Source organism: Copidosoma floridanum, unplaced genomic scaffold (assembly GCF_036245765.1).
Source record: "Copidosoma floridanum isolate Cflo_tuat_1 unplaced genomic scaffold, Cflo_Japanese_pri ptg000021l, whole genome shotgun sequence".
Classification (NCBI taxonomy): domain Eukaryota; kingdom Metazoa; phylum Arthropoda; class Insecta; order Hymenoptera; family Encyrtidae; genus Copidosoma; species Copidosoma floridanum.
The window spans coordinates 24,666,304-24,679,259 of NW_028321898.1; the positions used below are offsets into that span (position 1 = coordinate 24,666,304).

Consider the following 12,956-nt stretch of genomic DNA (forward strand, 5'->3'; position numbering starts at 1 on the left):
AATTGTTCAGTTTAACTACAAATGGCTGCTCCGTTATTTAACTGTGTTTATCGGCCGCATGACGGTACCAAGGGCTACTTACCCTTATTAAGCATTAAAATTTTCATCACACGAGTGCCTCCGCCACGTAATTCCATATTTACGTTGGGCGTACAATTTTGTTGCTCGCTAAATTCTCCCGCGTCACGATCAATTTCAGTTAACTCCTTTTTTCGCGAGCTTTGCGCGGTGTACGGCAGGTACTAAGGGGCGAATAATCGTCATTGTTTTACGTAACAGCGAATACGCCCATGAGATTATTCAACCGCTGTGCTTTTTTACTTCTCGTACTTCGCACGCGCTTGGCCTCGAAAAAAGAGATACGTGGCGAAAAATCAGCCATCGAACGACTCGATAATCTTGAGAAAGAGAAGAGTAAAAAAAGAACGAAATTTCGTTCACGCCCATTCGTAATAATGCGTGTAATGGGCAAAGGTGGAGTTTCACCCTTTGATACGCGGTACGAGCTCATCTGTCCGTGTGCGACGATCGCAAAAAAAAAAACGGAGGGAGAAACAACGCTCCCTTTTTTTTTATGGCCCACGCGACGCGCACTTTTTTGCACTCGTACGTATCAAAGAGCAAGCGATCGAGCCACTGGAGTAGATAAAATTTTCATTCGACAGGATCACATCGTAAACTGCGTAACACATCCCTCCACGCTGATCGTGGTAACATCGAACCCTTTCAACCCTCAATTTTTCCCATCCTCTGGCCATTTCCACAATTATCCTTAATCCAACGTTCATTATCGTGCACCACAACGCTCAAGTAAACCCTCGGTGTAATAGCCACACATTGCATCGATTGTTGGGGGTAAGCAGCGACACTCGCATCCCCTTTACTCCTCTTTTTTTCATCAATTAAAGGGTTTCAGAAATACCCCGTGCCGATTTGCATGCCAGAGGACAATACACGCGCGCGAAACCACGGCAGTGTCAGCGCGTATGGAGTCATTCGAGGAACGTGGAATACCTAAAAGCACCAGGAAAAGACTGCAACGAGCCCGTGCACACACGATCCCCCGTATACATACATAGCGGTACGTGATATGCACATAAGGGAGGAAAAGGGGGTGGGCAGCGGTACGCGAAACGGCATTAGAGCGATTAAAAATTTAAGGCGCCATCGCCGGCTCTCTTCTCGATTCCCAATCGCGCACGTGCGCCACCGTCAGCGGCCCCTGGCTCGTCCGTGATTGCAATCAACAACGAGAAGTGTACCCCAACTGTATGTGTGTTCATACGAGGGAGTATTATTATACACGTTGCACGCATATGCCCATCAACAATTCGGATCAAAAGGTGTATATTGTGCGTGCAAGCGAAATTCGTTGTTGGTATTGTTGATGGAAGGCCGATTTTGTCGCTCTTACGCTCGCTTGAGTGCTCTGGTGTCGAGGGAAACGCTGGAAAGGCATCGGAAAGATACAGCTGGAGGCGTCGATTTGCCTGTGGGGTTTCGCGTAGACGAGATCATCTCGCGCGATGGAGTAATGATTTGGATTACGCCACGGAGAGATCGGGGGAGTTATTGGAGAGGGGCCGTATGACGAGATTGTGGGTCTCATTTAGATTTTTTTCGTATCATTGGTTGGTCCGATGAACGTGACCCGTGATAATTCGTGATTATTATTCGGTGCAAAGTCAGACCTTTGGCTCTTTGGATGTATTTGTGCGCGTGTCTTTTTATATCCACGCATGGATTCGTTTGTCGATATTGATAAATCGTATTTTTAGAAAAGTGTGTATAGTTTTACTTTGAAATTTCCTTATTTTCTTACGCATCTTTAACAAGTGGAGGCAAAGTCCGCTCAATATCATGCCCTACTTTTGTTCGATGCATTGTTGGTGATGATTATTCACAATAGTAGCGTGAAATCATTAAACAATCTATTTTCTTTTTTTTTTTTCTTTGTTTGTTAGTATCCAGTTAGATCACTATTGTAAAAATTGGTACATACCAAATAGGATACGAAAGGGTGGTAGTATATTTCCATACCTGTCATTATGTTTACGGCTCTACGTGGTACAACATCAATAAATACATCAGACACAAGGTGGCACAAAAATTACTGAAAAAGGCAGTCTACTTGGACTAAATTGTATAGTATACCTGAAAACAGTCTGCACAAGATACATACGCGATTGGACGGTTGATAAGATGTTTTATATTATTCCAAAAATATTTCCAAGTCTTACGAAAAGACATTTTTCCCACAGCCTGAAAATTTCCTTCAAAACATTGTCACATGATTGTGTTCAACAGTCATACTCGAGATGCTTTATTAAGACGTATAAACACAATTGATTTATCTGGTACAATAGCTTTGATTACTTGTTATCGTCTCTGCAGTAATGATTCGAAACATAAAGCTGTTGATTCAATTTTTGCTTTGATGACCTAAATATATCTGTTTCGGTTAATGTATCTTTGTTAACAGACAGTTTGCGAATGTTATGTTTTCAATTAACTCGAGCATTCGGTCCGCTTGGATTTTCCAAATTATTCACCAAGAAAATATTATCAAGGAAAATTACAAATGCATCTGTATACTTCTATTTACAACCTCGTACGTGAATGTATCATGCAGCCTGATGAGTTCGATTTTTAAACTTTTGGTGCGTATTTAATCAATAAATGAACGTTTTATTCCTGCAGATATACGCACGAAATCGAGAAAAACAAAAGTAACTTGATACGAGTCGTGTAGCCGTGAAAACGTGGGGACATTAGCTTGATTATGTATAACAGCTTTGTTCTTCCATTACCTTAATCAATCCACGGCGTTAAAAGAGGCTTTTGGCTCTCAGTCCGCGATGGCAAATGGAAAAAAAAATCGTAGAGTCCCTTCGTAAAACCAATGAAAACGCTATTTTTACGCAGTAACTTGAATTCTTTTTTTTTCGCACTTTAATTTCCGCTGGCCCCTCTCGCACCATGAGCTCACCTATACACCGTTTCCGCCATCAGAAGGTCGTGACAAAGAGACGAAATTGATTTCACACAGCATACGGCAAAAGTGTTTTGCTCTCAATTATTATTGTTTTTTTTTTTTTTTTTTTTTTTTTTTTTTTCCCGTATACGAGTGCCAGGTACACGCGTATGGATTCTAGCCTGCGGGGGTGGTTGCGTTTCCCCTCCCTTGAAAAAAAAAAAAAAAAAAACAAAATAAAAAAGAGAAGTGCATGGGTGCGGGGATTAAACAAGAGTCCATGCAGCGTTGCCAGTGAAAACAAAACAAAAAAAAAAAAAAAAAAAAAAAAAGGGAAATACATAAAACGAGCAGCTGGTAGAATCGGCACACGCGGAAATTTGCATGAAAGGCCGGGGCACGCGCACGTTGGGGTAAAAATGCAAATTTTCGGCCGCTAGCCGCCGAAAAAGAGCGTATCGCCCGAAACCAAAAGGCTTCGCTACAACCGAGGCTGGAACAACCTGCACTTTCGTTTTTTTTCTTTTCTTTTTCCTGCTTAGAGGTGCTTTCGGCTGACGAGCTGATGTTCACGCTAAATAGACCTTGCTTTGTTAATTAGTCATTATTTAAACTGGAAAGGAGCTGGCGATGCGTGAAATTTTGCAGTGAATTTGTTGAATTTCTAAGCTCATGGAAGCAGCTCAACCACTTACATGTACTTTGAGTTGTGGCCAATGGTAATGATAAATTGTTGAAGGGAAGCTCGTATAGGTGCGACTCACACAGTATTGGTACTTGATTTTGGGTGAAAAGTACATGGTCTAAAAAGATATTCAAACTTTACACCAGAATTATGAATTCAACTACAAAATACTAATTTATTTATTGAATTTTTTTTTTTACTAAAATACCTAAGTGGTCACCCTGTCAATATTTCATTTGATTTTTTGAATAATATACCTGCATCACCTTTTGCACTTTATTCGAGCTAATTTATAAAGTCATCAAAACGTAGCTTTGCTAGTTTTTTCGATTATCATAAGAAAATGCCAAATGTCAGTGGCACATACATAATCAATGTCCGTTTTAACGCCTTGTATTAAGCAGAAACGATTGCTAAATTGTACTCCGAAAGTATGTGCCTTTTTTCGATTTACGTTGCGGCAACCCTATGAATCAAACAAAAAACTAAAGGTATTCAAAATGTATTTGAGAAACAAAAGTCACCCTTTCATGACTCAAAACAAACGGAAGCCTCGTTTGCAACTGTTTTTCAGCTTAAGGGGCTCACTGACAACGTGTGTACCATCGGAAACCAGAGGTGCAACTTGCATCTCTCGGATCGGCATCATTTGCATATATGCATACAAACACATAGTTGTGGGAGACACAGCCGATACGCGAGTGGAAACTCAACTAGCCTTTGGTCGCATTAAAGCTCACGGCAAATGGGCTCCAACTCGTTTTCGTTCGTACATAGAGTCCAGCCCATTGCAGCACTGACTGTCTCGCTACTATCCGGCTCTTACCTGTGCTGGCTTCTGTTGCCTCGTGATGACGGCGTTTCGATATTTGGGGGGCAAAAAATCTATGAATATGTATGTCGAGCAAAGAGAGCTTTCTTTGTTTAGTTTGGGGTAAATCTGGGTATTGTATCGCATTGTCTTGCTGGCGAGATTCTAGTAATGGTTATTCAGAACATTGAATTTTTTTCCTTTTTTTAGGTTTAAAACTTTTAATTGTGATTTTATAATAAGAGAATTATCACGTTCCATACATCTGAAAATAGTACATGGATTCTAAAATAACGAAAACTTTTGTTCAAGTACCAAATGAACTTGAATCCACTTTTTTGCTTTTAATGTTGAACTGCAACTATAAGCCCCACTAACACAATTTCCATCAGTCTGCAACATCCCTCGTCAAAACTTCATTCATTCTTCAGTTCTTTGACCTGTAACTAAATTAGTAAACTTTTTAAAAGTTCTTCTGGAGTGCCTAAGAGATTTAAAAAATAAACTTATTTTATAGCAGCTTTTTATGATAGAATTGGTTCTCAAATCGCATTAAAAAAAACTGTAATGACCTTTTTGACCTATTTAACCAAACAGTTGGAACTACTGCTAAACCGTGACGAAAAAAACACAGCCAAGCGATTTAAATGCAAATTGGAGGGAAAAAGCGAGTTCAAGGATCCTTGGCAAGTATCGATGCGACGACCGAGCTGTCAAAAAGAGAAAAACTTGCATGCCACCGTAGGATAGAGAGAAAATGTTTGCTCGCCCACTCGTGCGATACTACTATTTTAAAATCAAGTGGAAAAACAAAATACCGACGCCTCATGGATCTCTTGCCGCACTAACGAGTGGGCCCAGAAAAGCTACGCTCGACTTCATAAATTAAATCACTTGCTGGTGACGCTTTGGTCCTGCCCTTGTTTTTTCTTTGCCCCTTGAAGTATCGAAAACGTATAAACCAGAGGGACTGGAGGGACACGAGATAACAGAATCGTATGCAAATTCTACGCGCCAAAGTGCATCTGTGAAATCAAGTGTCAGCGCGGTTCAGTCCAACGGTGTGTTTATAAAAAACTGTGGGAGAATTTCCCTAAACTTAAACTAAAGTAAAATTGTGGTGTTATGGAATTGCAGGATTGAGGCGTGGTGTTTCTGTTTCAATGATTTTTTGGTTGAATATTTCCACGTAACTTCCAAAAGGTATCAATACTAGTTTTATTTGTATTAAAAACACGATTTTACGCTCGTGGTTTAAACTATAAGTCATACAATTTCAGCAGTGGTACATTTTTTTTGCTAAATATTATTTAATATGCCATTATTTTACACGATACGTCGATTCGTATAATTCAACGTAACTATAGTCACAAATTGAAAGTTAACGAAAAACAATATACGCCCACGCTTAGGACACCTAATATGGTACTGAACTCTTAATTTTATTTGGAAAAACTACTCACATATTATGGCATGTTCTGACCTTTTTAAGAAGTTTCACTTCAACATTTTTATCTGAACATCCATACTAGAAGTTTGACGGTCCATCATCATCAGCTTATAATCATCAGAAAGTACTGCTATGAGTAGTATTCTTATCCTATTTTCTTTGACCTAGAGGTCCAAGACGTCGTCAAGTTGTAGAGTTATCGTGAATATTTTGTTATTATTTTCATCTGTGCTGTTGAAATTTTCTAGTTGCATAGCGGCAAGAGAGTCCTTGAAGAACTTAACTTTTAAATTATTATTTCATAAAATTATTTTTACCCATACCTTGTTAGATTCATTTTCGACCACCGATACCTCTTCATTGGAACACTTCTGCAGGCCTCCATGCTTAATACATTTTTTCGTTCTGAACTTGATGCATTGAGCCAAGTTAAAGTCCTAAATTTGACTTACTTAATCAAAAAAAAAAAAAAAAAAAAAAAAAAAAAAAAAAAAAAAAAAAAATCAAATGCGAGCACATTACGTCAGCTATATACATATACACGAGTATCACTACGTGTAAGAGTACCACATCAGAAGTACAACTTTTAAATTTTTGTTACCTACGCGAATCAATTAAGGAAACTAGAGTTTCTATTTCAACGTCAACCTACACCCTGAAGCTAAAAATTAATTAATCTCCAACCCTTCTCCTATGCTGCAAAGCGTAGCACGTAACGCTAATAACGAAGCAGCACTTTATAAATTACCGTTCAACCGACAGTAAACGACCCATTTTCCAAAAGTGCCAACAAACAGCCTGAAGGGCGAAAACAAGATAAAAGCGCAACACCAAAGTCACCCCTACACACCCCAGGCCAGTGTGTCGTCTCAACACGCCACCCCAGTGTACCCACGATCATGTGCATCCTGCTTATTAAATTCATTTATCTTCCTTGGAGGCAAATGCGAAGGGGGGTAAAACGTAAAAACCATCCCTGCAACGCGCTCTCCAATTGAACGGATTAAACATAATTAAATTTTCCTATTCATCTTCATCCCCCGCTTCTTAAAATTCACCCATGCTCCGTATGTGCGGAGGTTTTTTTCGTTGCGTTACGCGAGCGCGTGTATACTCCTCTCCACCCCGTTCTCTTATTCAACACCTGCGATCCCCGCGGCTCTTTTGAATTCGAGACAAGTTTGGCCACTGCGATATGCCGTATCGTATCCACGCCTGCGGGACTCTGCTGTTGTGCGTTTTTGTTTCGACGGTGCTTGTTTTATTTTGCCTTCCACCCCCTCCCGCCCCTTTTTTGTCATAAGTATATTTTCGCAGCGCCTGGCGCGCGTACGAATGCTTGGTACATGTGCACGAACGGTAGCGGTCCACAGGGTTGTTTGGTACAGTTTCGCGGACGCGTACTTTTTTCACCCACTCCTCTTCGCGTCCGTGCACGATTGCTCGAATATTTTGTTGCAGCAGTGTTTATTTATTTATTTTTTTTTGGGGGGGGCATCGGGTACTCTTGGTACCTGGAAAAAAGTCATCGGTGAGTATCAAAACAGAGTCCTTTTTTTGTTTAATCAGGACAAACATTTGTTCATTCGCAGTTCAGGGAATAATAATGAGCTCGTGGCCCGTACGACCACCGGAAAAAATCTCCGAAGACTGTAATCGCGTACAGCACAAGCAAGTTACTGGTATGGAGCGGAGAGTGGGGTGAGGGCCAAGTTAAGGATCAAACATAAGTATACCGCACCCGCGCGATACATATTTATAACGCGGCTGTTACCCACCCACCCCCTTACCTTCCGTACTTGTACGTATATATAATACCACACGTCCTCGACTCGACTCAGCATCACCTTTCGCGCGAATCGAGAAAGCGAGAGCACATACTGTTACGCCGTCTATACCCTTCGCTCAGCCAGCAAGTGCGCCTGGATTATTTGCAAAGCAAATAGCGCGACGCTCTCGCTAAGTGACTCTCGCTCTTTCGCCCTTCCCCCTCGCTACGTACACCCTTCTTACAGAGCTTGCTTATGCATATACTTATTATACGCACGAGTTGCCTGCGTAGGTATACATACGCGCGAGCGTGTGTACAATCTCTCGTGTGCCTAATCTCCTCGGCTTTCTCGGGCACGTGCGAGTGTGGGTGAATTTTACGATTCGGTCTACGCGAATGGCACCAGTTCGTATATACGGTGTACAACTATTGGTAGCACTTGCTGCCACTGCAGTGCCATTTTTCAAGCGACTTTGCCCTCCCTCCCTCTTGGTTCCGCTGTTTCGCTACAGTTGCCTCATCCGCCTGCGTGTATATACAGGAGAGAGAGTAAGGAGCATTAGGGTAAGTCGTGGATTATTGGCTCCTTGTTTGGTTTATTTTATCGCCATGATGGTATTCCCGTCTTTTTTTTGTCTTTCGGCGTTTTACGTGACTGCGTATCCACTATTGACGAGAATTTCGTGTAATGATGTTTGCGTGGCATCGATGTTGGAATTGGATCGACATTGGGTTGCGTAGAGCTTTCGAGAGAAATAGAAAAAGCATATTGAGAAAATCCAGCTCGGTACCATGGCCTCGTAAGGGCAATTAAAATAAGGTAACAACTTTATACGGTCTGATAGCCAACACTGTGCGATGTTGTCACGATGATGTATGTGGCGACTGTACTTAAGATATAGCTGAATTAATTGTTTAAAACTCTGGGTTTGTGTATAACGCCACAGCTAACTAGTGCTTGACACAGTGTGATGCAGTCATATCTACTTTAATTTCCAGATCAAGGTTTCACTCGGCTTCAGCTCATAATTTTTGACAACTACAATAATTTTCACGATAATTTATCTTTTATTGAATTAACGCAAAGCTTTAATAAGCTTTTTTGTACCAAGACCTTAACCCTACCTTTGGATAGGTCACGGAATCAGATATCTCATACAAGCTCGTATTAATGTATGAATGGCTAACTACATAGATGTAATTGTTTATTGCACCCAAGTAATGATTCTTTGCAGTGCAGTACAAGCAGAGCTTTTAAGTAACATTAATTACGACACACAACTACATTAGCTGATTTTTAAGTAGTATGATCGACCATTGGTCAGACAGTAGATGAATGCATGACCTTTCTGGTATCTTACATTGAATTTGCACCGATACATGAATAATCATACGAGTGAACTTGTGACAAGCAAGTCTAGATTTCTGTATTCTCAATAGCTCTTTTCAACTCACCCGTTTCCAAAAGTTAACTTTCCCTCTCGACACCTGTACCAAAAAAAAATGCTTATTTATTTCAATGCTAACAGCCACGCGTGTCGTAAAAGACAGTAGCTAGATTGTTCTCGTTGTTCTCTCATAAAACGACACCTTACCACCTCATTTCAACTCCTGAAGCTTCGAACGATCCATCACCATCGTCACCACCTACCGAGCACTTATCGATATACGTGTACACACAAGGTCCGCAACCCAGTGCGCTTTGCTCGCAAAGGCTCTTAGGTCCCGTGTGTGTTGGTACATTGCACACATCACGCACCCCCTTGGAACACACACCCACACGTGCACCCCCAGAGCCACCTTATCGCGTATTCAAGACAGCCAATACTTCTCCCCCCCTCTTTCCCTCTCACTCTCGGGGAGTCACGCATAAATAATTCAGGTGTCGTATACGCCATGCGTAGGCGCGCTCTGCGGCCAGCTGGATAGCTTTCCTAATAAGATCGCTTCGAGAGGTGAATACTCTCTCTCTCTCTCTCTCTCTCTCTCTCTCTCTCTCTTGGTGCTCGCGCACAACACGTATAACCGTGGGGAGCTCTACTTTTCGCTCCCAATTTTTTTGGCCGCGATGGCCGTGCAAATTTTATAAATGCAGATGTGTGCCAGCCACTGCAGTCGGCTCTCGACGCGTGAGCTGCGTGCTCAATCGGCTGAGATTGACTTGCCGGGGTGATTGCTCGGGAGGGGATGGAGATTTTTTTTGTTTTTTTTTTTTTTCTTTCTTTGGGCTGCAGCAGCTTCTGCGCTTCGAGGAAAAATTGGATGGATATTTTTTCAAGTCCCCCATCCGAGCATGTATACCCGCTATTGTTTGCGAGGTCTTTCAGGTCACTGGTGATATCTATAGCCGTTCCTAATATATTTGGTTCGATTATTTACTAATCATTTTGAAATTGACATTTTTTCATATACCAAGTAATTGAAGACTTTCAGGTTACGATAGATCTATAGATAATTTTTATACCTCGTTACGAAAGGTATTCTAAATTATACATTTGTTTTCCATGCGTTTAAACCACATTTATGTTTCAACAACTAGAAGCGTAAGCTTTTCGTAATTCGTATGTTAAAAGAGACAATTTTTAACACTTGTGTGTCCTCAAAACTACACCGTAGCCCTTTTGGATTACATTACAAATTATTAATCAAATATTAATAAGTCCTAAGCTCAAATCTCAACAGCTAAATTTTTTTAGCAATTCTCTTTAATTTAGTAGAGTACAGAATGTTTTTTTTTTTTTTTTTTTTTTTTTTATTATCATACTCCAAAGTCTGAGCAGCACCGATGTGTTATGCTTATCCGTTTCGAAAATCGTACTTTTGCCTTAAAACCAGCAAACAGCTCCGGATTACTTTCAGATCTGAATCTTCATTCGGTAAAATCCGCGCCACGGAAAACAACGGGCTGCCACCGCGTACACCCAATTTGGAAGGAAAAAAAAAACAAACGAACAAAGAAACGAAAACCAAGCAGACGCAAAAACGGCACCACCGCAACAGCTTCGTCTCTCTTTAACCCGCTTCGCCTTGCTCTCTTACATGTATTTTTCTTTCTTGCGGCCAGATTTCGCGCCACAGCTGCTTTAATTCGGTAATACAAATGTATGGGGTTTTATGCGCGCAGCCGTGCTTCGCTCCACACTGCAGTCGAGCCGCAAGTTTTCTCGGCCGTAATTATGAAATAACCCTCTCCTCGCCACCTTTCGCTTAGCTCTGGCTCCCGACCTCCATTATCAAGCCTTTTTCCTCCTTTTCCCACGCACCACGGCTTCTTTCCTTGTGTGTTGTCTGCTTATTTCATCCCCAACCCCTAAGTGCATTTTCTCGCGTGCGCGTGCCTATTTTTGCGCTCGGCTAGTCTCCTGCCTTGTTAGGGGATGTGCCATTTTATTTTTTCTCTCTCTTGGTTATATAATTATATTCACACCCTTAGGCTGAGCACGCAAATACCGCAACGGTGATGTATGTATGTGCGCGTTTGGGCGCAATTAGAGACGACAATACAAGTCTCTTGCCACGGAGAGCTTCTCTTTTTTGCGGGTACTTTTATGAAAAAACATCGTTACACGGAGTGCCTTATGTTTATGCTGGAGGAAACAAAGTGTCATAAATTTTTTCACCAGGATTTTTCTATATATAATTTTCTCTCACTCCAACTTGCTTTTTGGAACACAACGTTTCCTTGAAAATACAATCATGAGTTCATCAAAGTATTTTTATTAACGAGTAATACGTAACACTTTAGTTAAAAATTAACAAGTGGCTAAATTGTTCTTTCCATGCAAATCATTAGGAAAAACTAATTTTTCTGAATCAATCTACATGCAATAGTTGTTAGGCTTCAATACGTATTCATAACTAACTAATTCTAACTAGTTTACAAGAAACAGTTACGATCAATGAATCCGTTATCAGTTGTTTTGATATAAATTTTCGAAAAATTTTAATTACCTTATGATTACAAGATTATACAACTTTGTAATTCTCAGATGCTGCTGGCTGTTTGCAAACACATTTCGTTCCAACATGAAATCACTAGCAACTAGAAATGGAAAACGTGCGATTTGTGTCATTAACATATCCATAAATGATTCTATGACTCTGGCCGCAAGTAACAAATGAAAAACGAATATAATTTTGACGAGAAAGGACATTGTTACGTTTAAGAATGAAAGGAAAAAAATTAAATTATCCACATGAACGAATATCAAAACAGAGTACATCAAAGTTCACTACCCAAGAAAAATGCCGTTGTAGTTTTTTCGAAGGGCAACTATCCAAGCGAATAATTCCTTATTGTTGGAATTCCAATCACTATTCGAATAAGAAAATGATACTTCATCGCAGTGTTTTCTTTTCTTACATCATGCATGGTATGTCACGTTGATTTAAAAAATTCATCCAACCATGGAATTCTGTAACAAAAGTCTTGCAACATTCATGTTTCCATAAACAATCATACGTTTATTCACTCGCTCGAATCAGGGGTTATTAGGTTTCCCGAAGGGGTTGGTGGATAATACCTCCAGGTTATCAGTACTCATTTTTCTATTTTAGACGCTACTTTTCCTCGCAGTCTTCAAACTAGGTTTCTTCAAAATAAGTTGAAATATTGTTCTTTTGTGTCATTTCCGAGTTTAATTTGGTTCCTTTAAGACACCGTTTTGTAGTTTCGTTTCTTTCCTTACTGGCACTGATCTGGGATAGCATATTTACTGTACTCGCATATAGGTTAATTAGTAGCTTTTAAAATCGTATCAATTATGTTTTAACTACTTGAAAAACAAGTACGTTTTCTCTTATTGTCCCCATTTTGGCTAAGTTTGGACTGCCATTGGTCATTGTTTTTACTAGGAACTCAGTCATGACGAACGGGATTCCACGTAATTTGCGTCCTCCCCAAGGATGCACAAGGGGGTGTGCCCAATCGATGACTGACGTAATTGCATGGACGCGCCATGTCCTAGTTCTGTAACTCGTTTAAACTTTCGGTGATTTATACGCTTTATGTTTCTGATTTTTTTACGTAGAAACATATGGTTATCGATCTATTTTGAGTCCCCCTAACCAGCGTGAGATAAATGTAAAATAAAAAAAAAAGCTTGCTCTCAAAGGTGAATGATTTATTTAGTTCTCATGATCTGTTGATGAGGTGGCGTCGAAGATCTCTAAATTGGTTAGTCAAGGGTGTAAGTGAGTCTTCCGTGTGGATGAAAAGGAATGTCCTCGCGAAATCCTTCGATGGCATTGCTGTTCGTGTATACA

The 12,956-nt window shown here is 40.5% G+C and overlaps 1 protein-coding gene across 1 annotated transcript in view; it reads left to right on the forward strand.

The window, feature by feature from the left end:
• The window catches only part of LOC106637909 (cytotoxic granule associated RNA binding protein TIA1), a 539,236-nt gene that overhangs the window by 222,894 nt on the left and 303,386 nt on the right, over window positions 1-12,956 (forward strand). The gene's annotated exons all lie outside the window — the stretch shown is intronic.